This window comes from Acanthochromis polyacanthus, chromosome 16 (genome assembly GCF_021347895.1).
Source record: "Acanthochromis polyacanthus isolate Apoly-LR-REF ecotype Palm Island chromosome 16, KAUST_Apoly_ChrSc, whole genome shotgun sequence".
In the NCBI taxonomy this organism is placed as follows: domain Eukaryota; kingdom Metazoa; phylum Chordata; class Actinopteri; family Pomacentridae; genus Acanthochromis; species Acanthochromis polyacanthus.
The window spans coordinates 30,857,357-30,882,362 of NC_067128.1; the positions used below are offsets into that span (position 1 = coordinate 30,857,357).

The 25,006-nt window shown below is 39.1% G+C and overlaps 1 protein-coding gene across 2 annotated transcripts in view; it reads right to left on the bottom strand.

The window, feature by feature from the left end:
* Positions 1–25,006, bottom strand: part of lrfn2b (leucine rich repeat and fibronectin type III domain containing 2b) — a 183,102-nt gene that overhangs the window by 78,489 nt on the left and 79,607 nt on the right. For both annotated transcript variants that reach the window (XM_051960640.1, XM_051960641.1), the window contains exon 3: positions 7,339–7,448. The gene's annotated coding sequence lies outside the window, so the exon portion shown is untranslated. The remainder of the gene's footprint in view (positions 1–7,338; positions 7,449–25,006) is intronic.

Consider the following 25,006-nt stretch of genomic DNA (forward strand, 5'->3'; position numbering starts at 1 on the left):
CTCAGCACTGCGAGGGTCTGTCCATTTGCTCTTGTTCTCTTGCAAAAGCGAGTACATGCTGGATAGGTCTTTGGAGAACAGAAATGTCTCTGGACACTCACTTATGGGCATCTTCTTGTACTTCTTGCCCATCCAGGACCTATCACTCCTGACTTCCTTCTGCATCTCTGTTAACTGACTGATGTCCCTGAGGACTTTCTTGATCTTCAACCTTCTTCTCCGCTGAGAATTGGGTCTGGATGTTGCAGTATTGATGATATAGGACCTCATAGTCTGTTGGAGCTTCTCCAGTTTGAAGTCAGCAGCTTCCTCCTATTGATGTTAGAATAGTGGTCTACCAGCTGCTACAGTCAGTCTGTGACAGAACATTGCATTGCATAATTTAACTATATTAAGTTGGATTTTTTTTCAAGTCCAAAGACCTCAATAGGTTATTTTCATTATTTCTAATAATTATCTTGCCTGAAAATACCTAACACAAAGTCACCACATGATTATTCAGAACTGCAGTGAAAGAATAATGATGCATCAACACTGTCACAATTCCAGCTGGTAAGAAAAGGTGAATAAAATACAGCAATAATCACCATTATTCATTATTCTCTCACTGTGGTGGCTGCATCTGTATTTTGGAGGCCCTGTTTAGACACATATCTATGAAAGAATATTTGTACTGTCTCTGGGGTGATTATCATGAAAATGAAAATAATTAGACCGTTATATGAAAAATATTGCTCTGTTGCTCTTATCACTTTATTGTCAGCTCTTTGTTTCTGCCAGGATCCTGTCTGAATTGTAATTCTGTTTTTCTCTCAAACATGATATGGTGTTTGGTCTGCAATCAGCTTAGTGACTGCAGATTTGCAGATTGTAAGAAGTATTTTGATAATATAAGTAACAAAAAAACAAAACAATACATTGTCATTTTTGTGTTTATCTAAGTACACAATGAACAAGATTCCCAAAGTGCTAAACCATTCCTTTAAGGTTCTGGGGCTCAGATCTGCCATTTTGATAAATCCATGAACAGAAATATCACATCTGTGTAAGTAAAATAGTTTTATATTGCCTAAGTGGAATAACAGACATTAGTTTATCACTTGCAAATATATTTTTGTGTATAGCTGCTCTTTAATATTCAACATGGACACCGTCATTATTGTCTGATTAATTTTTTTCTTCCGCAGCACAACATCAATTACCCTCTTTTATTGTTTCAACTCACACTCATCCAGCTCTGATGAAGACGATAAAGCATCTTCTCTGCCCTCATGAAACCATAAAAATAAATAAATAAACAAACTTTGTCGGTTTCATTTCCTCTCCCCACGTTTGGTCCTTGAATGCACCACATAACAATGAAAAATTCAGCAGTAGGTAAGAGGCTCTTAGTTTTTCTCCCCACTTGAATTATTGCCTGCTCTAATACACATTCCACACTCGTGCCTCACATTTATTCCCTGTCTGGATAAATACGCTAATTTCCTTCGCATAATATTTCAACTAATGGAAAAATAATGGAAGCATACTTCTTGAGACCACCTCTTAGGGGAAGATATGCTTCCTGCTAAATGGCCAGTGGCTGTCACGTACTGCCCAATCACATCTGTCTGCAGGGCCCGCATACATAGACTGAAATGGAACTTTTCTGCATGAGAAGAGTGTTTATTTTTCAAGATTTATTCTGTCACTCAGCATCATGCAGTATGGAAGTTGAGTTTAGTGGAACTAAGCAAGACGTTTCCCCTACTTCAAAGGTCCTGTATGATAAAAATCCCTTTTATTGGATTTTGTGGCTGTTATGAACTTGGAAGTGTAACATAAAGGCTGTTAATACATCAAAATGTTTACAAGCCCATAAGAATTTTACTGATTTGCTGCTTACTAGTTGAAGAACCAATAGTCCTGTCCCCAAAAATTAGCATAATCCTGTCTCTTCACTGCCTACTGCTTGCAGGTGAGACATTCAGATTGATGAGCTGTCAACGTCCACTGCTAAGTCTAAGAATCTCAACTAAGAGCAAAGTACATTAAAATATTTGCTACAAGAGTAAACCTGAGAGTCTTTTCTGTACTCCCAGCATCTGAGGTACTGAAATTCCAGTGGAATATATTTGTTTTTGATGGCAATATCACAACAGTAATCACAAAATCCCTAGTGTTATGCGGCTAATGTGGCTAATGTCACCATTAGCTCTGATCATGTGCCCACAGGTCGTCACTCTGTGGAAATCGTAAAGCTAAGGGGCATTGAGATATGGTGAAAATGTCAAGACTTCTCTCCTGCTCCCTGTGCTCATGTATACTGCATGTCAACATAGAAAAAAATCCCAATATTTTTTCTTTTTCTGCTGTCATATATTGGACCAAGTATGAAATAGTGACTGAAACATGTATCTCATTAAGATGACAAGAAAAACAAAAGTCACTTCATGGCCATTTCCAAGCTGCCTTGCATATGAAAATACTGACAAATATATTCGCTATATGCATGATTGGAAAACTGTATTTCCATGTCAAACAATTGCTCAGAGAGAAAGGTAGAAATAATAGAAAATTCTGGTCTCACACACCTATTCATGTCTGTTTTAGCTGCCGTATGGTCAACTGTTTAGTTTAATCCTGTAAATCACAGGTACAGAGAGAGTCTCCTTCCTGAAGGGGGCATGGACAGCCACTAAAAACAGGCCAAACACCAGAGGTTACACGGGGATGCTAATTTAACTATTTTCACAGTATTATGAGCTGGTGATGTCAGTTTTACATTCTGGTGAAGTGAGTTTTTCATTACATTGCTAAAAAGCTGCACAAAATGGGACCTTTAAGGTCTTGTGCTGGGGAAAGCTACATGTTGGAGCCACTTCTTTAAAGATCACTACACTAGACAGATCTTCTCCTTTCAGAGAGCAGGTTTAGCAAGCAAATTCCTGTAACTTTAGGAAAAAAAACACACATACCAATTTGCAAAATCAGAAGATGGATTGCTGGTTTGACTTTAGTTTTAGTTTGTTTGTCTCAACTTGAAAAAAACAGCATGTTGTGTCAGCCAATGTAGATCTGATGTCACATTTTGGTTGTTTAGTTTGTAGTTATGGATGAAAACCGGGATAACTCCATAAGAACTCTTAATTCTCCTGGTTTTAGTCTTGTCACCAGCTTGGAAGAGTTTAGCAATTCTTCACATTATTTACCTTTGACTTTAGGAGCCTTGGAGCTCTTCCATTATGCAGTATAATCTGGGAATCTGATAGGTCCGGCAGTCATTCTGCAGTATGGCTCTAAGCCAAAACATACAACTAGAGCCATGAAGAAATACCTTCAGCCACAAGAAGAACAAGAAGTCCTGCAACAGATGGCACCACAGAGCACTGATCTCAACATCGTGGAGGCAGTAAATAGAAGCACTGTGCAAAGTTCTGTTCTGTGTGGGAACAACCTAACTGCTGGTTTTCTAGAAACACTGTGTACAGATCTGTTGACGAATGTGTCGTTGTTGTATTAGTACCAACGCTCAGGTATTTGCACTAAAGTGATACACAGCACTAAGGATGGGGTGGATGTCAGCAGAGATTCTGATTCATACCTTGTCCTCAGCCATTAGTCAACACCGGTTTCCTTTCATCATAACCACAATCGTTCCCATCTGTACACAGGTAGTAGTATCATGTCACGTCAAAACCACATAATATTATCATCTGTGTAAGATTAGGTAGTTGATTGATCCCCGGGCATTCGAAGCTTAATGTCATTCCTGACATCAACAATGAAGAAGTCATTTCCAGAAACAATCAAAGCCAGGAATTCCTAAGCAGTGTCTGTGCGTCACATTGAAAGTTACAATATTAGTTGTTGGGCCTTTAGTCTGCTTATCATTTCAATGGTGCATTAGTGGTTGGAGTCTTTTATAATTTTTTCTGATCAGCCATGACTCACACAGTGCTGTCAAACCTCAACCCATGACACCAGTAAATGATGCTAATACTAGATGATTTTGCACAATGTCAGATTACAGTATGCTAACTGTCAAAGAGATGTGTCATATCCAAATTCCAGTATCCAGGGTGCTTTCAGGCTTCTCAAATATTTTTTTTAATTAATTTTTTTTTTACAATATTAGCATAGGAAAGACTGTGTTGAATGATGATCTAATACTTTCTAAGGAAGATCCTTTGCATTAATTAAAAAAATGTCACTTGCACTGTTTTGATAAACAACTTTGCCTTTTACCATTATATTATGTCATTTCCCACCTAGATACAAGGGACATGTCTATCTATAAACCTTTTTATTGGTTTTTGCATTCGCTTGCCTTAACAGGATTGCTTGAAATTAGTCTGTTTGATGTTTTTTTCAAGGTTTTATGCTACGACGACAGACGGTGCAACTAATTTTAATACATCTTCGAGTTTAAAATCCACTTACTACACTGGCAGCTAAATTTGCTTGTTTTCAGGGCAAGCATGCTAATATCTAAAAAGCTTAGCCTTAAATTTGACTCATTATTTTGCAGTATGTGACAGTCAGATTTGCCTCGCCCATCCACCACCCCGAGCTCCACACGCTTACTTTCTGATTTGCTTCACGCTGGGAAAGCATTTACAGTGAATATAAATTGTGAGGTACATAATTTTCCAGTTTAGATGGGATTTTAGGTACAAAGACTTGTACGTGAGCTCCAGATTCTGATTTAACAGAACACAAGCATAACATAAAAAGAGATTTAGGTGATGTCCTGTGCACATGAAAAAGTGCTGAAGATGTCTGAAACCTAAGCTGGGTCATTTCTGATTCGTTACTGTTCCAAGTGTTGCACTGTAGATGGACAGTTCTATGCTGGAAAGAATGACATTTTTTGTTCAAGTGTTCTGCTCAGTCCAGTACAAAGCTGGCGCAAACAATAAATTTGCAGTACTGGTACAAATCAGAGATCTAAATTCTTCATCTTAATTTCATCTTTAAAAAACCCCATTACAGCCACTATCATTCAATCTATCACAGGGATTTCTAACAATAACAACAAATATTTTACTCTGTACACAGTGTTATTGTAAGGGGACATTCCTGGTTGGCTCTGTACCGCTTGTCCCCAACATATCCGCCTGAGGAGACAATTCACAGCTGACATTTTGGGGTCAGTGTGCAAATTTCCTGACAAAGGAGCCCTCAAAAGTCAATTTTCAAAGTACAAAGTGTACTTGCTGTGGTCTGTCTGATGCTAAAATATTCATCTTAAATAAAAGCCAATCCCTGGTGATCAGCAGCCGCACTACGCGCATTTCTCCTGGAAAGCTGGCAAAAACACCAGAAAGAGAAGCTAATTTAACATCATTGTTACCGTTGGGGTCCACATCCTCGGATGCTATTTTTACCAGGCTTTCGCTGTGTCATGCAGGTCGGGGAGATGTCGCAGACCTTCACCAACCTCAATGGATAGGGCTGTTCGCGTCATTATAACAACACTGCCAGCTATTCTCAGTCATTAGACTTCAGAACAGTGTAATTTGACTGAGTGTTTAAATCCTGTGTACGTGATGAAAAGAGATGCCTGAATGTTGAGAAGAAGTTCAGGAATGTTAGTTAGAATTTCCAGCTCACATATGAATGTCTACAGGTAGATGGGGAATGTTGTATGATTCAAAGGGTATTTGTGACTGTGGAGTCTGAATTAGGTTAAATCTAGCATTTGCCTGTTGTCTCTAGTAGGGCTTATCTTCTTGTCTTCGTAAATTGAATACATTTGGATTTGGGTCAACATATCAAGTAACATGAAGATTTGCAATGGATATTCACTACTTACACATTTTGCTGATCTATTACTGAATAAAAGAAAACCAGTCAAACAATAGACACTAACTGTTGTTGTTTTTTGAAAGTTATTCTACATACAGTATTACTTACTGTACTAAACTATACATTATATATACATAAACTATTGTTCTAAAATTTGGGGTCACCCAGGTCATTTCATGTTTTCCATGAAATCTCACACGTTTGTTCATTTGCTAACATGATTGCACAAGGGTTTTCTTATCATCAGTTAGCCTTTCAACACCATTAGCTAACACAATGTAGCATTAGAACACAGGAGTGATGGTTGCTGGAAATGTTCCTCTGTACCCCTATGGAGATATTCCATTAAAAATCAGGCGTTTGGATAAAAAGCATCTGCTAAAAGAAATTGTAGAATTGTAATTAGACTCAAAATTTACTTTATGCGCTCATACTGTCAATCTTAAAACTCTATGTGATAAGAGGACAAACAGACAAACAGTAAAAAGAATGAAGAATGCAACTGAAAAGAAACCATCAAACCACATGAAATCAGAATAACTACATATATTTGTCTTGGGTATTGTTGCGGTTATTTCTTCAATTTGAAGACCTCTCAGAAACAGCATCCTTGCAAAGATTTCATGTACTACTGATTGATTTCCCCAATGTGATAATGGCTCACTGGTTACCTTGTAAAATCAGTAGGGGGTATAACAACTAAATGATGAGGAAAAATGTTGCACAAACATACTGCACAAAACTGAAGACAATTGTAGCAAAAAATCCCCCATGAATATTGCTCGGCCTTTTTTTAAATTAAATCATATCGTGTCCTTGTAAAACTAACAAATAATCCATGGCACAAGAGTTCACTTAACTCTCAAATGTAAGATTTTCCAAATTGCAACTGGGAAGCTATCATGATAGCACTTATTTTATTTCTGATTTTACCTTTAACCGCAAAGATCACAGTGACATACCATGTGCAGGGTTCATCCTGACTCAGTCCACAACATTTGTAGAATGTTAAAAGAGAACATTTTGTGATTATTAGCTGCACAGTTGACTACTAAAGATGACCTTGGTGCATAAAGGCCAAGAGATGTGGACGATTCTGCGGTTCAGAAGTTTGAATCAGTGTTATATCATGGGGTCAAAACAAGAAGCAATGTGCCCTTAATGAAGGTAAATGGTCACTGACTGTCGCTACACAAAAATCAGTACAATCTTTAAAAAAAAAAGAAACCAGAATTGTTAAATATAGTTTGTCTCATGATATAGCTTGTATAATACACAACATATACATTATCACGATGCGCTGGCTTCATGGCTGCAGTGATAAATGAGATGTTTTTGCAGACATTTTTCAAAAGTCAGAGTTTTCAAAAACATGACCTTTAAGTTTGAGAAGCTTAATCCATATCTGGCAGCACTTGTTTTAAACTCTAAGGAACCTGCCCTGCCTTAATCTTCAGCTATGACATTTTGTGAATTCCTTTATGACTTTCTGTGATCTTCACAGTCAAAAAGATGCCTTTGTGTCGAGCAGCCGGATGAAATACTCACAGTGAATAGGGTGAGGCTCACGAGGTGGAGGAACCACCTGAGGTCAGGCCTCCATCTTTGCGCCTCACCAGTGCCTGCAGCTCTGAATACATCCTCGCCGTCACCACCTCCTGTGAAAAGACAGACAGAGTCCTCTTAAGTAATCAATCACGACGTTTTTGTCCGACAGACTATTAACTTTTCAGAGCATCACACAAAGTTCTGTCGGCGCACAAGAAGGTTGCGAGTTCACGACACCGTACATTGATCGAGGAACAAATCTCCTTTAAGCACTAACTATTCCACTTCAGAGGCTTCAACCACAGAATGAAATGGAAAGCTAAAAAACACGCCATAGAAACAAGGGAGTTCTAATCTTCACATCACATTCGCCTTGATAACACATTTTTCAACTCCGCAGGGCCGGTTCGGAACTTTTAGCAAAAAGCAAACACATTTATGATTTATGAAGTGTCCATGGGCAAGACGTTGTACCTGAAGAGCCAAGCACCTAGCATGACAGCTGTGATGTGTGTGCGAGTGTGAATGCATGATTTGGAAGCGGTATAAAGTGCTGTGAGTACCATCAATGATGTAAATAACATTCAGGTAACCTTAGCAAACTTCTCACTTTTAGCACTGACCTTTCACTAAATGAAAAATATGACATCCACTAATTAAAGTTAATTCAATATCATGACCACAGGCCAAGCTGAAATATTTAGTTGTTGATTGACCTTTCATAGCCCAAGGCTGTTTTTTGAAGGTGCCACCTGAGAAAACATCTTCAAATGTACCTGGTAACAGCTGCAAAACTGGAAGGCCAAAATGAACGACCTTGGGCTTAAATAAGAGGCACTTGGAAGAATTCTGAAATATAATAAGTCTGTGTTCCAATCTCCAGAACACAGTAAGATGGTAAGAAACTTCATCAAAATGTGATTACTTTTTTGTCTAATCAAAATGACAAATTAGATGGGTCATGGCCTGAAATGCTGGCTGCCACACTCCAGTTACTAAATCCAGTTACAATAATCGTAGTCCACCAAGACCAAGCAACCCCCTTTATGCTTATGTTTATTATTAGTTCTATTGTTACACTGCACTAAGACCTGTAAAATACTCTTTTTTGTGTAAAAACTGGTGATATTTGCACCTTTTTATTGTAAATATCTATTTTGGCATCTTGCTTCAAGCACTATTTGCATATTTATTGCACGTTTCATTGTATATTGGTTTCCTTATCTTTCTTGAATGCAACATAAGAGCTACTGGATACCCTGAATTTCCCTATTAAAGCAAATAAGACCTTTGTGATCCATTCTGAAAAGTCTTAACTCCATCTTCCTCTAATTTTATGCCAAAAAAAGAGAGAGAAAAAACATGTACAAAGTTGTTGCATCCATTTTAGTCACAGTAAACTAGTCTTTTTAGTAGGACTAGACAGCCTCTTCAGTAACTGTGCTGCACTGCAACCTTCAAACAAACAATGGTGCTGGGTGAGTTTTAGAACAGATACAGTTGGGTAATGGTGGAGAGAGTGAATGGATATCCCATCATAATATAACACCTGCATCACTGTTTGCACATTAAAGTATATTGTTGAAGTAATTGTTCATCCTGTACACAGTTGCTGTGAAGCGATGAAACTCCTCAGATCTTATTTTGTGCATAAACTATAGGACTGTTTTCCCCCTAGTTTGCAGTTTCTGGTTTAATATGAGGCTGCAACAGTCTGAGCTAGTCGACAGGTTTTACTGGGATAAACTTGGTGCTCCATTACACTGTGTCTCCTTGCTGAGCTATGGTGGATGGATAACTCTAGTAAGTTGTACTGCAGGGAAACAAACACTGGATAAAAACCTACATGCGGGTAAGATGAATAAACCAACTTGGTTGGTCTTACTGTCACTTCCTGAACTCCAAATTAGCTTCTGCTAAACTTGAAGAGCTAACGAATTCAGTTCTGCACATAAAGACTGCACAATTTCCCCACAAGATTTTCTTTGTTGAAGTTACTTTGAAGTACGACTTCATGGCCCGAGGAGGAGGAATGACAGCAGCATACCATAAATCTTTGAAAAAAACAGATAGCAAAAAAGGAAAAAAGATAGCAGATTTACTTGAAAACCCCAAACTGATATTTCTATGTGCTTTCTGAATACTTATAACGTACAAAATTTTTTTGTGAGGCTTTTAAAGATCACATCATTCATGCAAAGCACTGAAAATACAGCAAATGTGGAATGTGAGCAATTCTGCACATTCTGTGCTCATAATGTGTTCTAAAAATCCTCCAAAAACTACATTTATTGCATTTCTTTGAATGCATAAAGCGACCTTCAACCAGGCAATGCTTTTAAAAAATTATGCTATGCAAAAGTAGACAGTATGCATATGGAGAGAACATTTCCTCATCAGCAAAGTGTGCAGCTGTTACTCTTACAGATAGTGACAAACAGCGTAGAAACAATGCTGAGCGCTTATTACATACTTGATAAAAAGTTGTTCTACTAAAGGGCAACTCGATCCATCTGGATGAATTATACTTAGCAGATTCTTGCCTGTTTTTTTTGCAGGCAATTCCTCAATGCACGCCTGCCAGTAGTGTGTGTGGCTGACCAGCCCGATCTCACGAGGATTCGTGAAACGGCTGACTGTAACACCACAGAAGAAGCATTAATTCTTTGTCGTCAACATGTCACAGTAGTTGGTACAACTCTCAAGCATGGGAGTCACCAGTGGATGCAGTATGCATAAAGACATAATGTTCTGATAGATTCATCTTGTGTGAAAACATTAATTTAGAGAACATTATTACATGGTCGTGACACCAGCTTCAAGGTTTTTCATTCTTGGCTTTCAAAAGGCTTATGTAAACCTCAAATCCTCATGGCTACAAGGCGAGGTTTAAGGAATACATTCGTTTATTCAAACTTGAGCTTTTGTAGCTGCTTTTCAGTTCAACTGCTTATGAACAAAGTACTCAACACCAAAAAAACGAAAACAAAAAAAGATCCAATGCAGACTGAAACACAAACAGTCACATAATCAGACGAACTGATGCAAATCGGAATGCAGTTTAGCTCGACATGCTACCAATTTATTTGGTGGTAAAACTGAAAGATTAACACTCCCAGTTTAGTCAATCACTCTTACTTTCTCACAATTTTAAAAAAGGGTATTTTCAGATTGAAACAGGAATTGATGAAATCAGTTGTGATGCTTTGGGAAACAATTATCTTGTCACAAATGTTGGCTTAAATGATGATTTCCTAACAGTCTTTCTGATTACTCAAGTAGATTAGGTGATGATTGATGTTTCTAGGTGATCATCAGGTCATCATAACTGATAAAACCAACAGCCAGAGGTATAAAAATGAACCTAAAGTTGCAACATAACATAGTTTTGACAGTTTTTAGCCATAAATTTGGAGGTCAGACAGTCTGTTGTTGCATAATTAGCAAATGAGGTACATGATTGGAGGCTTCAGAACGCCTTTGCTTGACTTTCTGCAGCCGGCAAACATGGACCCTGTAGTTGAGACAGGGAGCCATTTTGTCTTGTCACTGCAAGGAAAACAAAAGTGTATTAGTAATGGCTGCACTCCACTAAGGGGACGGCCTACTGCTGTGCATGCTGGTTTAAAGTCATAGCTTACTGGGATACATAATGGAACTGAGCTATCATTAATTCCACTTTCCAATTTCGCTTTCCCCACTGTGGCAAGGCGAAATGTCTGCTGTGCAAATGGTTCATTGTCTCGCTGACTGCTGTGAAAATACTCCTTGCAGCCTAACAGGTTAACAAGATCCCAACACTCGCAGCGTGATTTGACTTTCATCTCAGCCCCATTCCAAACTTGCAAACTAATCCGTGTTTCTAGGGAGCGCCATGAGTGACAGTCGTGCCCTGTAGCTGATCCGGAATCAATGTGCCAAAAAAGAGGTGTTAACTCAACCCCTAAAAGTGCAAAAACCTTTAAATCGCCATGAAAGATGATTCAGAACCTGGCATCCAATCTCAAAACACTGCAACACTTGCAGATTTCTCGTCTGGACTGAGGGTGCAAATAGAACAGAAAGGTGAGATGCTGCTCAGTGCATGAGGCATGCTTCCTGTTCGAGACAAATTCAGCTCTGTTGGCAGTCACAAGAGACAGTGCAGGCTGTGATACACTCTGCCCACATACAGAGCTTCAACCTGCCTCTGACAGAGTGCACCAGCAGGAGAAACGCTGGCATAAGAGTCCCTTTTTCGAACATCCGCAACCAGGCGGCCATCTGTCACAAGTGATCCCTGCTCATTAGGCCCATTAGTTCCCAGTAGTTCAATGCCCACTGCAGCTCTCGCTCCGAGTGGATTATGATTTCTGATCACATTATTCTCCCTGTTCCGCAGTGCAGTCAACTCTCTAATTGCGGTTCCGAGCACAGGGGCCATGTTCATCCTCAACCACACATTCGCTCAATACAATTAATCGGTCAGTATGACATTTAGTCAGCTTTCATTTTAAGCCTACTTAATTCTGACAATCAGAATTAAGTCTTTTGTGTGGAGCTGTTAAAGTGACTTTAGTAGCAGCTTCTATCGTGGGACGGTAGGAACACCGATGTCTGATTCTCTGCTCTAGTTTTCTGGAGCCTCCTTCCTGCCTTAGATCACAAAGGGAGCACGAGACCTAAATTGCGAGGCACTAAATCGTCCAGGGTGAATGTAACTCCTGGAGGTATCCGACAGCTCTGTCAGTCTCTTGGTCTCGTCTCTACAAGTGGTCACAGTTACCCTGAGTGAGGACCCATGCGGTCCGTAAATACAGCAGGTTCTTAATCAAAGTGACATGGCCGTCTAGTGAGACACCCTAAAAGAAACAAATACAGCTGCTCTGCCACTGATCGAGTCACCTTTGAATCACTGTGCAAGTCATCCGTCCATCACTCCAGCACCGTGTAATGAAACCTAGGCATCCTGGGAACCGATATTAGACTTTAGACAACAGTCACATGACTAGCGAATAAAGCTTTCAGCCATCTTTATCACCATGCGCAATTGCACCAAAGGGCTTGCTGACAAACTAATTAGGCTACTTTAAAATTATTAGCTGAATAAATAAACATAATCTCATTGTGATAACCAGGCTGCTGTCTGGCTGTTAGACAGGATAAACATCACCCACTGTTCCTGTTTGATGTAAGTAGGCCTACAGTTTTAAAATGAAAGGCTTTGTGGGGAATTCTCTGGGTGCCATAAACATGCAGTTAAATTACTTGTTGACTTCAAACGGCATCTACTGTGTCATTTTTGGTTATTTTTATTCTTCAGCACTGAGCGTTTGTTGGTAAAAGTCAATACTGTCTGCAGACTAGATGTCTTTAAATGTGAAACTAGGGCTTGGTGATGAAACAATACTGACGATGGACACTTTTTGGCTCCAAATGGACAACTTTATGAAATGGACAGTTCACTTTGATTATCTGTTTGCTGGGTTGTCTCAAAGACTTTTAAACTTTCACTGCAGACTCTTTGGTGTCGGCACAAACGTTCTATAATGCCGTAATCAAGAGTCTCATCAGATACAGCACCGCAGCACGTCCAGTCAAAGTCAAACATAAACAGCTTGGTTAACAGCAATTAAAGTGACTGTGGGGCAAAAGGACATCCATCCCTCAATTCAGTCTAGAAAATAAACTGTCGTCAGACATGCGCAGCAGATCCTGAAGGACCTCTTACACATTTTATTTCCACAATACAAACCACTACCTCCAGGTAGTCACTGCAGAGCCTTCAAATATGAGAGGAACCCTTTTAAACTGTCTTTTGTTACTACATCTATCACTCCGCTCCACAAACAACAGCTCAACGGCCACACGTTTGATCTACAAGACTGATCTCTGAAGTCCTGTTTTTTTAGTTCTACATGCAGTGTATATCTGTTTTACACAATGTACAACATGGCGCTTTTATAGGTGGAACATTTTTAAAAACGTCGGATTGTATATGTATGTTTTAGATGTTTTTACATACAGTATCGTTGAAAAGTTTGGGGCCACATAGAAATGTCCACATTTTTGAAAGAAAGGCATATCTTTACAGTGAAGATAACAGAAATACAGTTTAGACTCCTGCGTTCTCATGCTACACTGTGTTAGCTAATGGTGTTGATGATTAGAAAAGCCTTGTGGAATCATGTTAGCACATGAATAAAAGTGTGTGTTTTCATGGAAAACATGAAATTGTCTGGGTGACCCCAAATTTTGAAGAGTAGTGTATATGTAGCTCATTCTTAGTACTTTTCTTTTATTATTATGCTGTCTGTAGTTATACAGAGCTGTAAAATTTGCACTACTGTCTGAAACCTTGAAAATAATGTGAAATTTAAAAATATACCTTTATTACATTGGTCTTTATTAACAGTAGGTCATCAAAAACAATCAATCATTATCAATATCATCATTTTATCATGATGAATGTCGGCCAGTTTTATGTGAAACATCAACAGGATGGGTTGCATCTTACTGACAGTCTACTCCAAATGAAAAACAAAACATGGCGAAGAAAAACAAATAAGAGTTCATTTGTGAGATTCCAGTGAAAATCCTTATTTTTTTGTTTGTTTCACTTTTTTAACGTGCATATAGTGTTGTTTAATGTCACATCTTGAATGAAATAAAGAGTCAGCACCACAGTTGATTTACAGTAAAACCACATCAACAAAAAACAAGCAAATGAAGCACCTACAAATGTAATTTTAATGCATGACGGCACATTTTTAGGGGCTTAGTCAATGACCAATGAGAGAAAAAGTCACATCAGAAGGTCGATGCGTACAAATGTGTGATGCAAATTTATCAAGACAATATATTAGCATGCATAAAGTGTTGAGTTTGGAGCAAAATACAGGGAAGCTTCTTGCCAAAAACACTGAAATACTCAGTAAAGAAGAAGACAAACGGCTAAGATTTTGTTCTACCTATAAAAATGCTAAAAAATCATATATTTTGAAAACTAAAGCACCATTAAAAATATCCAGTGTCAGTACTCATTGGCTTCTAAAGGCCAACTTGCTATTTTTTTAAGTGATGATTTATTGTATTGACCTTTGTTGTGGATGAAAGCTTGTGACAATTCCCACCCCAAAAGTGATTGTCTGTGTCAATTTTCCATGTTAACTTGTTTTGCATTTGTCATTTGTGGGGAGAGAAAAACAAATAGCTGGAGGAGTTATCACAGGCAGCGGAATCAGCACTAAATGTCACACTCCCACTGCTGGTTTAAACATCATACACGTGTCGCATGCTGCCGTCTCACCAGTGAATGACAAAGTTCTTAATCACACTGTCCTTGAATGTCCTCATTATCTGTGTTTTTGCACAAATAAATGAAAATTTCTCCAAAATATGACAAAGTCTGGCTGGAAAAATCGTGCTGAAGGGACCTTGTGTGATAACAAACAATATGGTGGCCTGTTACGTAATGATCCCATGTGTTAAATGAGAAAACTTGCTGGCACAGGCTCTTGTGTACAGCCAGTGCAGTAAAAATATCTCGCTGCCATGAATAACTCTAAGCTTTGCTATTTTTTGCTGTTTCTTTATTAAAACATACCATTCCACCTCCAGCGTTTTCCCTCTATGACCCAGTTGAGAGCTGCAGTGATGGAGTCAGTCTCAGCTGGCTGCTTCCAGCTGACGGTACACTCACACTCCCGGTAACTATATTGGTAACGGTTACCACTTTAAATAGGAATGCATCCAGTGGTGGGGTGTGATGTATTCCTGTAATTACATGCAAACATTGGCAAACTGTGGGGCGGAATGATAGAGCCACTGCTGCTGTTGCTGCTTCCAAAGTTTGAATATATCTGCTACAGTGAGGTGCAGAGCAAGCAAAAAACGGAAAACCTCCAAGAAATAAGAAAAAAAAAGTTTTCTGCAAGTCAGATTCAGTCACACAAGTCAGGTTTGTGAACTCAGAGTTTAAAATTATACATTACTGTGCTTATAAATGATCTAGTTTGGTACAGACAGTTGTGGTGAGGTGGAGGGTAAAAATGGACAGTTTAGGGTGGTGAATGGTGTGAAGTAAACTGCAGGAAACCAGATTGCTTCCCATCACAGATCCCAAAACTTTGGGTTATTATCCCCCGCCTCCACGAAGTGGAAAAGGGGGATATAGGTTTGGCCTCCGTCTGTCCATCCGTCCGTCCGTCTGTCGTCCGTCCGTCCGACATGAAGGGGACAGCTTTTCTCAGAAAATATTACAGCTCGGATTACGAAATTTAGTGTGTAGCTTCACACCATGGACACCTTGATCAAGTTCAAAAATGAGACCTGTGCGATAATATTTAACAGAGTTATGGCCCTTGATCACTATTTTGGATATAGACTCATAGACATCACATGTGGCGGGGGATATTGATGACCATGTCGTCTTGTTTTTTTTGGCCCATACAGTTGCCATGTACAGTAATGCATAATGTGAGTTTTCAAAAATATTCTTATACAAAACAAAACACTTGTTCAACATTATCTTACATCCAGCAGATCCTCACACTTTGTTTTTGTCAAGGCGCGACGCTGGGGTCTGGTTGTTCTTTAGCGACATTTAAACCAAATAGAAATCTCCCTGCTGAGAGCTGCATGTCAGCAAACATGCACAGACATTCACACAGCTTTTTCTTATACACTCCTAGTAATGTTGACATAGTTTTGTCTTTTCAATTTCAAATCTGCCTCCCAACCAATGAGCTCGTTTGACATGGTGCAACTCCTCTACAGCATTTCAGGCACTTTACAAGTTCTTATCCTTCATGCAGCACCATCGGGGAGACGTCAGATTGGTCTCATTGTACGGCTTGACAGCGAGCCCAAACCTCCAGCCAGAGTCAGAAAGAACTATCTTCAGCCACAAACAGAACGAGGAGTCTTGCAACAGATGGTCTGGCCCCTACAGAGGCCTTATCTCAACACCATGGTGTCACTCTGGGATTACATGAAAAAACAAAGGATATTGAGACTGCTTAGATCCACAGAAGAACTGTGGCAAGCCCTCAGAGATGACTAGAACAACCTACCTGCTAAGCATCTTGAATGAAGAACTGATGATATATTAAAGGTAAAAGGAGCTCACACCCAATACTGATCTCATTTCTGTGTTTTTTCTGTCTACTGCACTTGGTACAAACTTAACTGATAAATAAAAACTAATTGTATTGCATTCTTTATTGCATCCTCGTTTTACTTTTATCATCTATAAGTACAAAACTATAATTTCAGTCTGTATAGTACAACTAACTCAGTACACTCAGTTTAGGTTGAGGTTTCAACGTAATGCCAAGAAAGGACTATAGAATATCAGCCTGATCATGACTTGATTTGCAAAAATAGCATTGGGTTCACCTACTGCTGTTCACAGAGCGCCAACAAGAATAAAAACATCGAAAAGCAACCAATGAAAACACACCGATTTGTCAGACAGAGGTGAAGACAAAATAAAGAATAATGTGATCTATTCCTGGGTTCAACGATGTGTTCATTCACATCCTCCACATCTCGAGGTGACACGATGAAGAAGCTCAGCAGTGACCCCGGAATAATGATACAAGGACGGCAAGAGCTCTCAACTCGATAAGCTGAGGACAGTTAGACTTCAGCACATTAATCTCTGCAGACGTACTGTAGCTCTGTTACTGATAATGTGAAAATTATGTATGCAAGTCAGCGTGTCTTGCAATGAGCAGTGTCACAAACAGACTGTTTGCTCATTCAGTTTAGAGGAGACCTGCAGGACCGCACAGAGTCCAGTTTGTGCACACAGTTCGCTGACAGCTCCGTCCATTAGTATTTGACCTTCTGTATGAGAAGGTGGCTTATAAGCGGTGCAGCTTGCCAATTAAGTCAAATGAGCCATATTCAGATCAAATGCACTGGATGGAATCAACGGTTTACAACTGCAGACACACAGAACCTCTATCTGAGATCCTGCCCTCCAGTAAAAAAAACTCTAGGCTATTTTAAGACCGGGAGAAATGGAGATATGGAACAACTATTTCTGTGTGCAGACAAAAACCATATCAGCTGACGTTAATTAGCCAACAACATCAGCTCATTAATTTGTTTGAAGCTTGTACTCTAAAACACCGCGGCAACTTTGATGTAATCCAAGGCTTCTGTGGGAAATAGCATAAGTGAAAGAATGTTTTGATTGAACCATGGGGAGAAAAAAAAGACAGAACGTGCAGAATGACAGCGCAGACAATCACAAACATTAAGCTGGCTGTTTGTATCAGCCGTACACATCCAGAGCGCTGAGAGACGTCCTTGACACCCAAGTGAGCAAAACTCCCACGGGTGTCTCTTTCATGCCTCCAATCGACCTCCATCACCCGCAGGGGCCCGGCATCCGCCAGGCATCCGCCAGGCAGTGTCAGCCACTTGGCTAATTGGGAGGAAAAACACACGGGCGAAGAAGCACAGACCTCATTGTGTCTTTGATCCATAAAACATGATGAGTTCAATTCCCATCTCTCCTTTCATTAAGTTAATCAACATGCCAGGAAATGAATAAAACATTTGGAGACAAAATGCGAAGTGAAAACAACAACAGGAAGTGGGGGAGAGATTGTATTGACATTGAAAGGGGGATCTTTTTGCTTCGCCCCACACAGTCGTGCACTGTGGCAGCGACCTAAAGGTCAGAACTGTGGGATAATAACTGGATGACTGCCAGTATCTGCATGTGAGAGCAGGGGACAAGTGATGCATTCTCCTTCTCATCCAAGAACTAGCACCACCTCCTACAGTACACTTAACCTCCAGCTGCTCCGGGGAACCTGTGCTTGTACTGGGCAGATGTCACTGAGACTTTCTGTATCAATTAGAAGCACAGTGTCCTGTCGAACAGAAGGCATGGTAAGTCATCACTACATACAGTATGTACAGGCTGACACTTTAACAAGTGCTGTCCTCATTAGATAGCAATAGTAGCTGTATGTGTATACACAGTTGTGAGCACATGTTTGCATGCACTTGTAGAGACCATGTATAATCTGGCAGTCATGAGCCAGAGGAGTGGTCAAAGATACAACCAGAAACCTGTGGATGGTGATCAAAAGCACCTAGTTGAGGTGAAAATGGCACAAATGGTGAAAGAGATGCTTAGCTATGTATATTTTTGATCCAGCAAATTTTGTCATATTTCCTCAAGACCTATAATAAATCTATAAAAGAATTAAAATTCCTGATTGTTTTTCTGTGGCATATGTTTCAGTGATTCCATCATAGAAAATCAAGAGTTGCAGGAGTCATTGGAAACTGAACACGACAATGATATACATGGTCTTTACAAATCTATGTAAACTTTTGTTCACTACTGTATTTATAATACAAATATAAAATCGAAAGATTTTAATTCAAATTAGTATTTTTGTTTTTGTCTTACATTCTCATGTAGATAAATAAAATAAAGCATGCCCTGCTTATACCATTAATGGTACAAATCTTTCCTTCAGTTGAAGCCATTAACTATGATATTATGATGTTTACATGAGGATGTATTATTTAAACCTGGCTGAAATATACCCTAACCAGCAACTGAAAATGTTCACAATGCCTGGTAAAGTTAGTGAATCCAGTAGCAGTAGAACAGTGCTGTTAGAGGTAGTAGCAGCAACAGAAGTGTAGTAATGTTGTAGATGTCAACAATATAAGTAGTAATAACACTTCTTTCTAATGCCCTGCACTCCATTTGCTCTACTCCTTCTTTTATTTTTAAATGGCATCTTATTAAGTCATTACTATTGAAAGTATGGACCAACAACCTTGCAATGAACACTGGGACTTCAGACATGTTTTGGTCTTCAGTTGCTAATTGTTTGCACATACATGCACATTTACTTTAAATGTAGAGTCATATTTGACCTAATGGTGTATCCACACCTGGGTAGGTGAGGATGCACCATGTTCACACTGTGTTTTTTGAATGTTAAACCACCACTTAATCTGCAGGTCTGCAAGAGATGTGTTTTCCTTGCTGGAGTCACTGCAGCAAAAATAGATGCCTTTTCAGTGGAAGCCATCAAATTTAGTTACTAAACCCCAATAGATTAACACCATTGTTGACATTATTAAGCTGGAGATATCAGTAGCAAGGATGCACTGTGCTAAAAGTGGCACAATTCTTGCTTGCCATTTTTGCTTTGATTCATTATGCCCTTTAGGTGTTAACAGGATGGTATTAAGATGAAAATGTCTCTTATTGTATGTTTATGTGTGGCAGTAGTGGAATAATAGAGGCATTTGCACCAGTACTAACAGGAACTTTTAATGTTACTACTGGTGATACGAAAAGGTACTTCTTGCCAAAATAAAGGTCTCCACAAAACTATGTTCCTCTACAACTAAACTGCATTCCCCTTTAGGCTTTGAAAGATGCACAATTTTATTTCGAACCAAACACATTATTTTCTCATCTGTGACACTGCAGGTAGTCCTTCCAGTTTAAATTCTGGTTACGTAACGGTGGGTGTTGAGAGATGGGATGTTGTGGTACTCGTTCCAAATTTGCACAAAGCTGAGGTTGTGGCTAGTTTTTATAAATCTGGATTGACTGTCCATCACTCCGTGGTTCCGAAAACTTCCTAAAAAGTTTAAACCTAACTGCTGTTAATCTTAAATGAAGATATCTTCAGCAATTACAGGATTGTTTCTCACTTGAAAGACTTTAAGAAACACATTCTGGAGAACTATTTTTGTAATATAAGCGACATCGAAATGAATCGTCATGATGGTCTACTTTGAAATCCAGTCGTAGGCAGTCTATGAGTGAAGCATTCATCCAATCAGGTGCAGCCGATGTAGCTGCTGGAGGATAAAGCTTGAGTTGAATTCCTGTCAATCAACTATCACAATACTACCTCGTTACACCGCTTTCAACATTCATCCAACGATGGGAAATGTCACAACACCTCATGTCTAAAAAGTCGAGATATTTCCTTTTCACTTTAGTTTTTTAAATAACTTTTTGGATAGGCAGCAAATCTACATGGTTAGATTTAAAGAAACACTTTGACACAAATTCAACGTTTGCTTCAATTTCACTGTGTAAAGTACTTGGTTAAGTTTAGGAAAATATGCTTTGGGTTCAAATACAACCCTTTCAGTTCATGTTTGAAACTTCTCCAATTTCTGAGTTAGCAGGATGACAAATCCCAGCCAGATTAATAAATAATGATCTTGAAAAAGCGCAGCAACAAAGCAATAAAAGAATTTGCAAGGCTGACTTTACTTATTTGTATGAACAGAAACAAATGCAATGTGACAGAAAGCACATTTGAGCCAAAATGTAATCAAGACTGCAGTTTAGTCGTATAGAAATGCAACTTTGTGGAGTGAGGTTTCAATAACAATAGCACTTGTTGTATTAATAGTATCACAGTAGTAGCTGTACAATATATAAGCTTCAATATTTGTGAGGAATAGTACAATAATAGTGGTAATGGTAGTAGTATTGTTACTACACAAGTTTTAGGTGTCGTAGCAATGCTATGGAAATGTCTTTCTTGTAGTTTTACTACATATTAGTATAGCAGGTACGCAGAAATATAGCAGTAATAGTAGCTGTAATCACATCAGTAGTAGTACAGCTAATAGGAGGAAATACAGCAACAGTTAATGGATCAATCGTTAGTATTGTAATAGTGGTAAAATTAGTGGCAAGTAATAGTGGCAATATTGATCCTGTTGATGAAAACAGTAGTGGATTAGTAGTAGTATTTGTACAGTCAGTAACAGTATTAGGGATAAAAGTAGTATTTGCAGAAGTAGCAGCATTTTTTAGCTACAGTATGTGCATATGGGGGAAAAACGGGATAATAATGGTGCTGCATGTAGATGATATAATGCTGTCAGTAGAATGATAAATATTCAATTCAATGCGATGCAATTCAGCTCAATCCAATTCAGTTGCATTTATATAACTCCAAAGTACTAGTGGTAGTAATATAGTAGCATCTATAGAATAGTGGATGCACTACTAGTACAATCTGAGATTAGTGGTAGCTTTACTAGCATATAAATAAAAGTACTCCTTGTATAATAGTAGTCTAAGTTGTATTGTAATAACTATATAAATTTTATTTTGTAGTAACTGGAACAGCAATAGTAACCTTATCAGTTTTACTCCAATATCAGAGGTCGATATGCACAGACAGAAGAGCAGCAGATATCAATCATTAGCTTCCGCGGCTATAAATAACACCAGATCCTGCAGTGTTTGATGAGGAATGGAGAGGCAGGCAGAGCAGTAATGACTCCTGGAGTGTAATCCTAAACCAGTAGGGGGGAGTGTGGCTCCTGAGTCAGGGGGCTTAACTTTTATATAACCCCTGAGCACACAAAGTAAATCTTTTTAAACCCACACAGCTGTACAATGTGAGGTTGTCGACTGCTGTTGTTTAACTCGCTGAACATTACATCCAAGGTGTCCTTCACTGGTAGAAATCGCCTGTCACCAGTGTCACCGGGGTAAATGTCAGAACGCTGTCATCCCGTCGCCCCACTGCCTCTCCCTTCGTTATTTCTCTAATTTGCACATAGCAGCTTCTAGTATTTACTCATACAGTAGCGTGCCTGTGAAGCAGCCTGAGTAACGACAATACAGGCAAAGTTATTTTTAGAGAATTCACCAGGCTCCGATTCTATTCCAATTCACAGATGTAGAGCAATAAAGCTCATTTGTTGGAATGGATCTCATTTCCCCAGATAAAAATGGAAAACATTATAAGTCCAGACTGCTCTAAATACCAGCGGAGTGGAAGGACACTCCAAGCAAGTGAACCGAGCTGCGTGTGCGTGTTCCACGGGCTGAACGGTGCCAGCGTAATGATATCACATAACCTAATATTTCATTTTTGTATTTCCTCTCCCACACAGAGAGATCAGAGGTTGGGGTTAGCAACAGAGCTGAGGCCTGAACCCAAACTCGTGCAATTAAAAGCCCATCCCTCAACTCAGTGTGCCACCTCGCTCCCCCTGCTGACTTTCAACAACATTAAGAGCACCCACTTTGTGTCCTTCTGCTCAATCAAGAACAAACTCCACAAGGAGAGGTTAAAAAAGATGAAAAACAACTAGTAAGGCCTTGGCAGGAAACGTGGGCACACTCGGCTGCATACAAAGCAGCTTATGGGATTTGAGGACAGAATATTTTTTATAGATAAATGAATGAGAAATGTACAATAAGACGGGCCCCAGTGGAAAACAGACAACTTAATCGCCATGCAAATGTGTGTACGCCACAAAGCAGAGTAGACAAGAAATCCTACAGGAGATCATGTTCATCATCAAGTAAAACTGGACGACCATACTATATTCAAGGAAGGAATCTGGAGACCTCTCCCTATAGCGTGTCTGATTTTCATTCAAGCATGTACATCTGCAGAATGTAGAAGACCATGACAGAAAAGAAAACAAATACATTAAAATAGACCTGCATTATAATGCCAGCATTGACTACTGTGATGTGCACATGTGCAATAGTCACATTTCAGGAAGTGGAAGACAACTTGTGTTGATGAAAACCTGCACAGATCTCATTTCCCATGATTAACCTGCAAGATAAGCCAATGTGAAAGAACAAAATTTTCTTCATTTAAAGAATTCTTGAATGCACGGATTCTTATTGTACTTTATTTTGCACCACACAGAGTCTGCTGACATCCTGCCTTTGCACCAAAAGGACCATTCGGTTGAAAAATATTTTTACAAAAGTAATATCTCTTGTAGGACTGTACAATGAACAGAATGTCAATCGTGATCGCAACTGAAAATTAACAGGCTCTACTGTGATATTGATGCTAAAGATGCATGTTCTGCCTGTACAAAGCTCCTCGTAGAACCGCCAATGTAGATAAAATCTTTGGATTTCAGCTTAGAAAAATCTGACCCTTTATTTAACTCTTTTCAAAGTCATTTTTGGTCACACACCCACTTGAGCTCCAATAACCGAGTGGAGACTAGAGGCTTCTCTGCGTATAGACACCTAGCTAACTTCTACTTTAGCTTCTGTGTGAGGTGTTTAGGGAACAGAGGTACCTTTAAGTGTTGATATTCAGCAAGTGAGACGTTTTGGGTGCAGTTTTATTAATGTTTTGCTTCAAGGGGATGCATTGAATTTTGGTAAATAAAATAATCTTATTCAAGTCTTATTTTGATTCACATTTGCACATTAGCAGGAATAGCATTGAGGTGTTGATGCAGGGATGTTTTTTAAAATTAAGAAAGTGCAACAAACATATTTTGGAGTTAAAGTCAATCTGATAAAATGTCATTTTGGCCATAATTGTGCACCCCATGTCAGTTGTGTGTTGTATTCCAGAAAGGGTACTGTTGACCAAAAACAGGCATTCTGTCGACAGTGTCTTGTAATTGTGGCCACAACATGATGCCACACAGCTAATTAGTTTGTCCATTTAAATCAGCATCCCAGTGCTCTAAATGAGTACAAAGCCAGATCTGAAAACCATCCAAGCCAAAAAAAAAAAAAAAACAACAAAAAAAAACTGTTTCAGATGCCTTTGCCAGAGTTACTCCATATGGGAAATGGCTCACAATCCAAAAATCTTTACATTTTTTAGGCACTTCCTCTTGCTAAAACTAATTATAGCTTATTGCTTAATATGACAATGAAGAATAAATGTTATTCAGCAACTTCTAAAATGTACATATCCCCCACGATACACTGACAGATTAAGGGTAAGAAGTTGGCCAGTTAGTGTTATTTGAAATTTAGCTTCAAACTGGAAGACGCTGCAAAAACAGACATTATCATGCGCTGATATGTGTATGATGTATGTATAGCAGTACAGGCGTATATTTCCCTGCAGGGCATCACAGTTAACTCAATTTATGGCAAAAGACAGGCGAGTGGAGGAATGGCTGAGAGGATGAGAATGACAGAGAAGATCCCTGCAAGCTTTTAGGACTCCAGTGATGAAGAGGAGGAAATCACTTAGGCGGTGTGGAGGGATGGAATCTGCAAGTGTGGACACTTTTACTGGGGCAGAGGAGGAGGAGATGCATCAAAAAGCTAAAAAAAAAAAAAAGACAATAGATTTAGAATAGGAGGACATATGCATATGTAGTCTGGAAGAAACGCCTTTAAGGTGCAATAATTTCAGTGACAAACGTCCAAAAAGAACAAGTAATAAAGGAATACTATGATGATGTAATGTGTAAATTGCAAATCTACTGCATAATATCTAGTAAACATGACAAACCAACTTTGCTTCGTGCTTGCTCGTAGCACCCTGTTGTTCTTCAAGAAGCAAAGTGAGTGACTGTAGTGCTCAGTCTGCTCACAATATAAAAGCCCCAGATGGACAGACAACCATCTCCTGTCAGAAACATGGTGTCCGTCTGTGCATCGCCACTGCTTCCAAAAACTCCAGAAAAAATGAATGACGAGCCCGATGATCTGTCAATTCTATGCTCCTTGTACTTTTTGAAATAGTTGAAAAGCAGAATTGCAATGTGTTTTTATTGCTTTATGTTGTTTTTAATGTTGTTGCTATTTACTTATAAAAGCAAAATTTTAAAAGTAGCCTGCATAACGAAAACTCCCAGGGGAAACAAGAACGCCTCACTTCCCTTTGTCAAATGAATTACTTTAATAGAGGAATGTTTCCAGGGA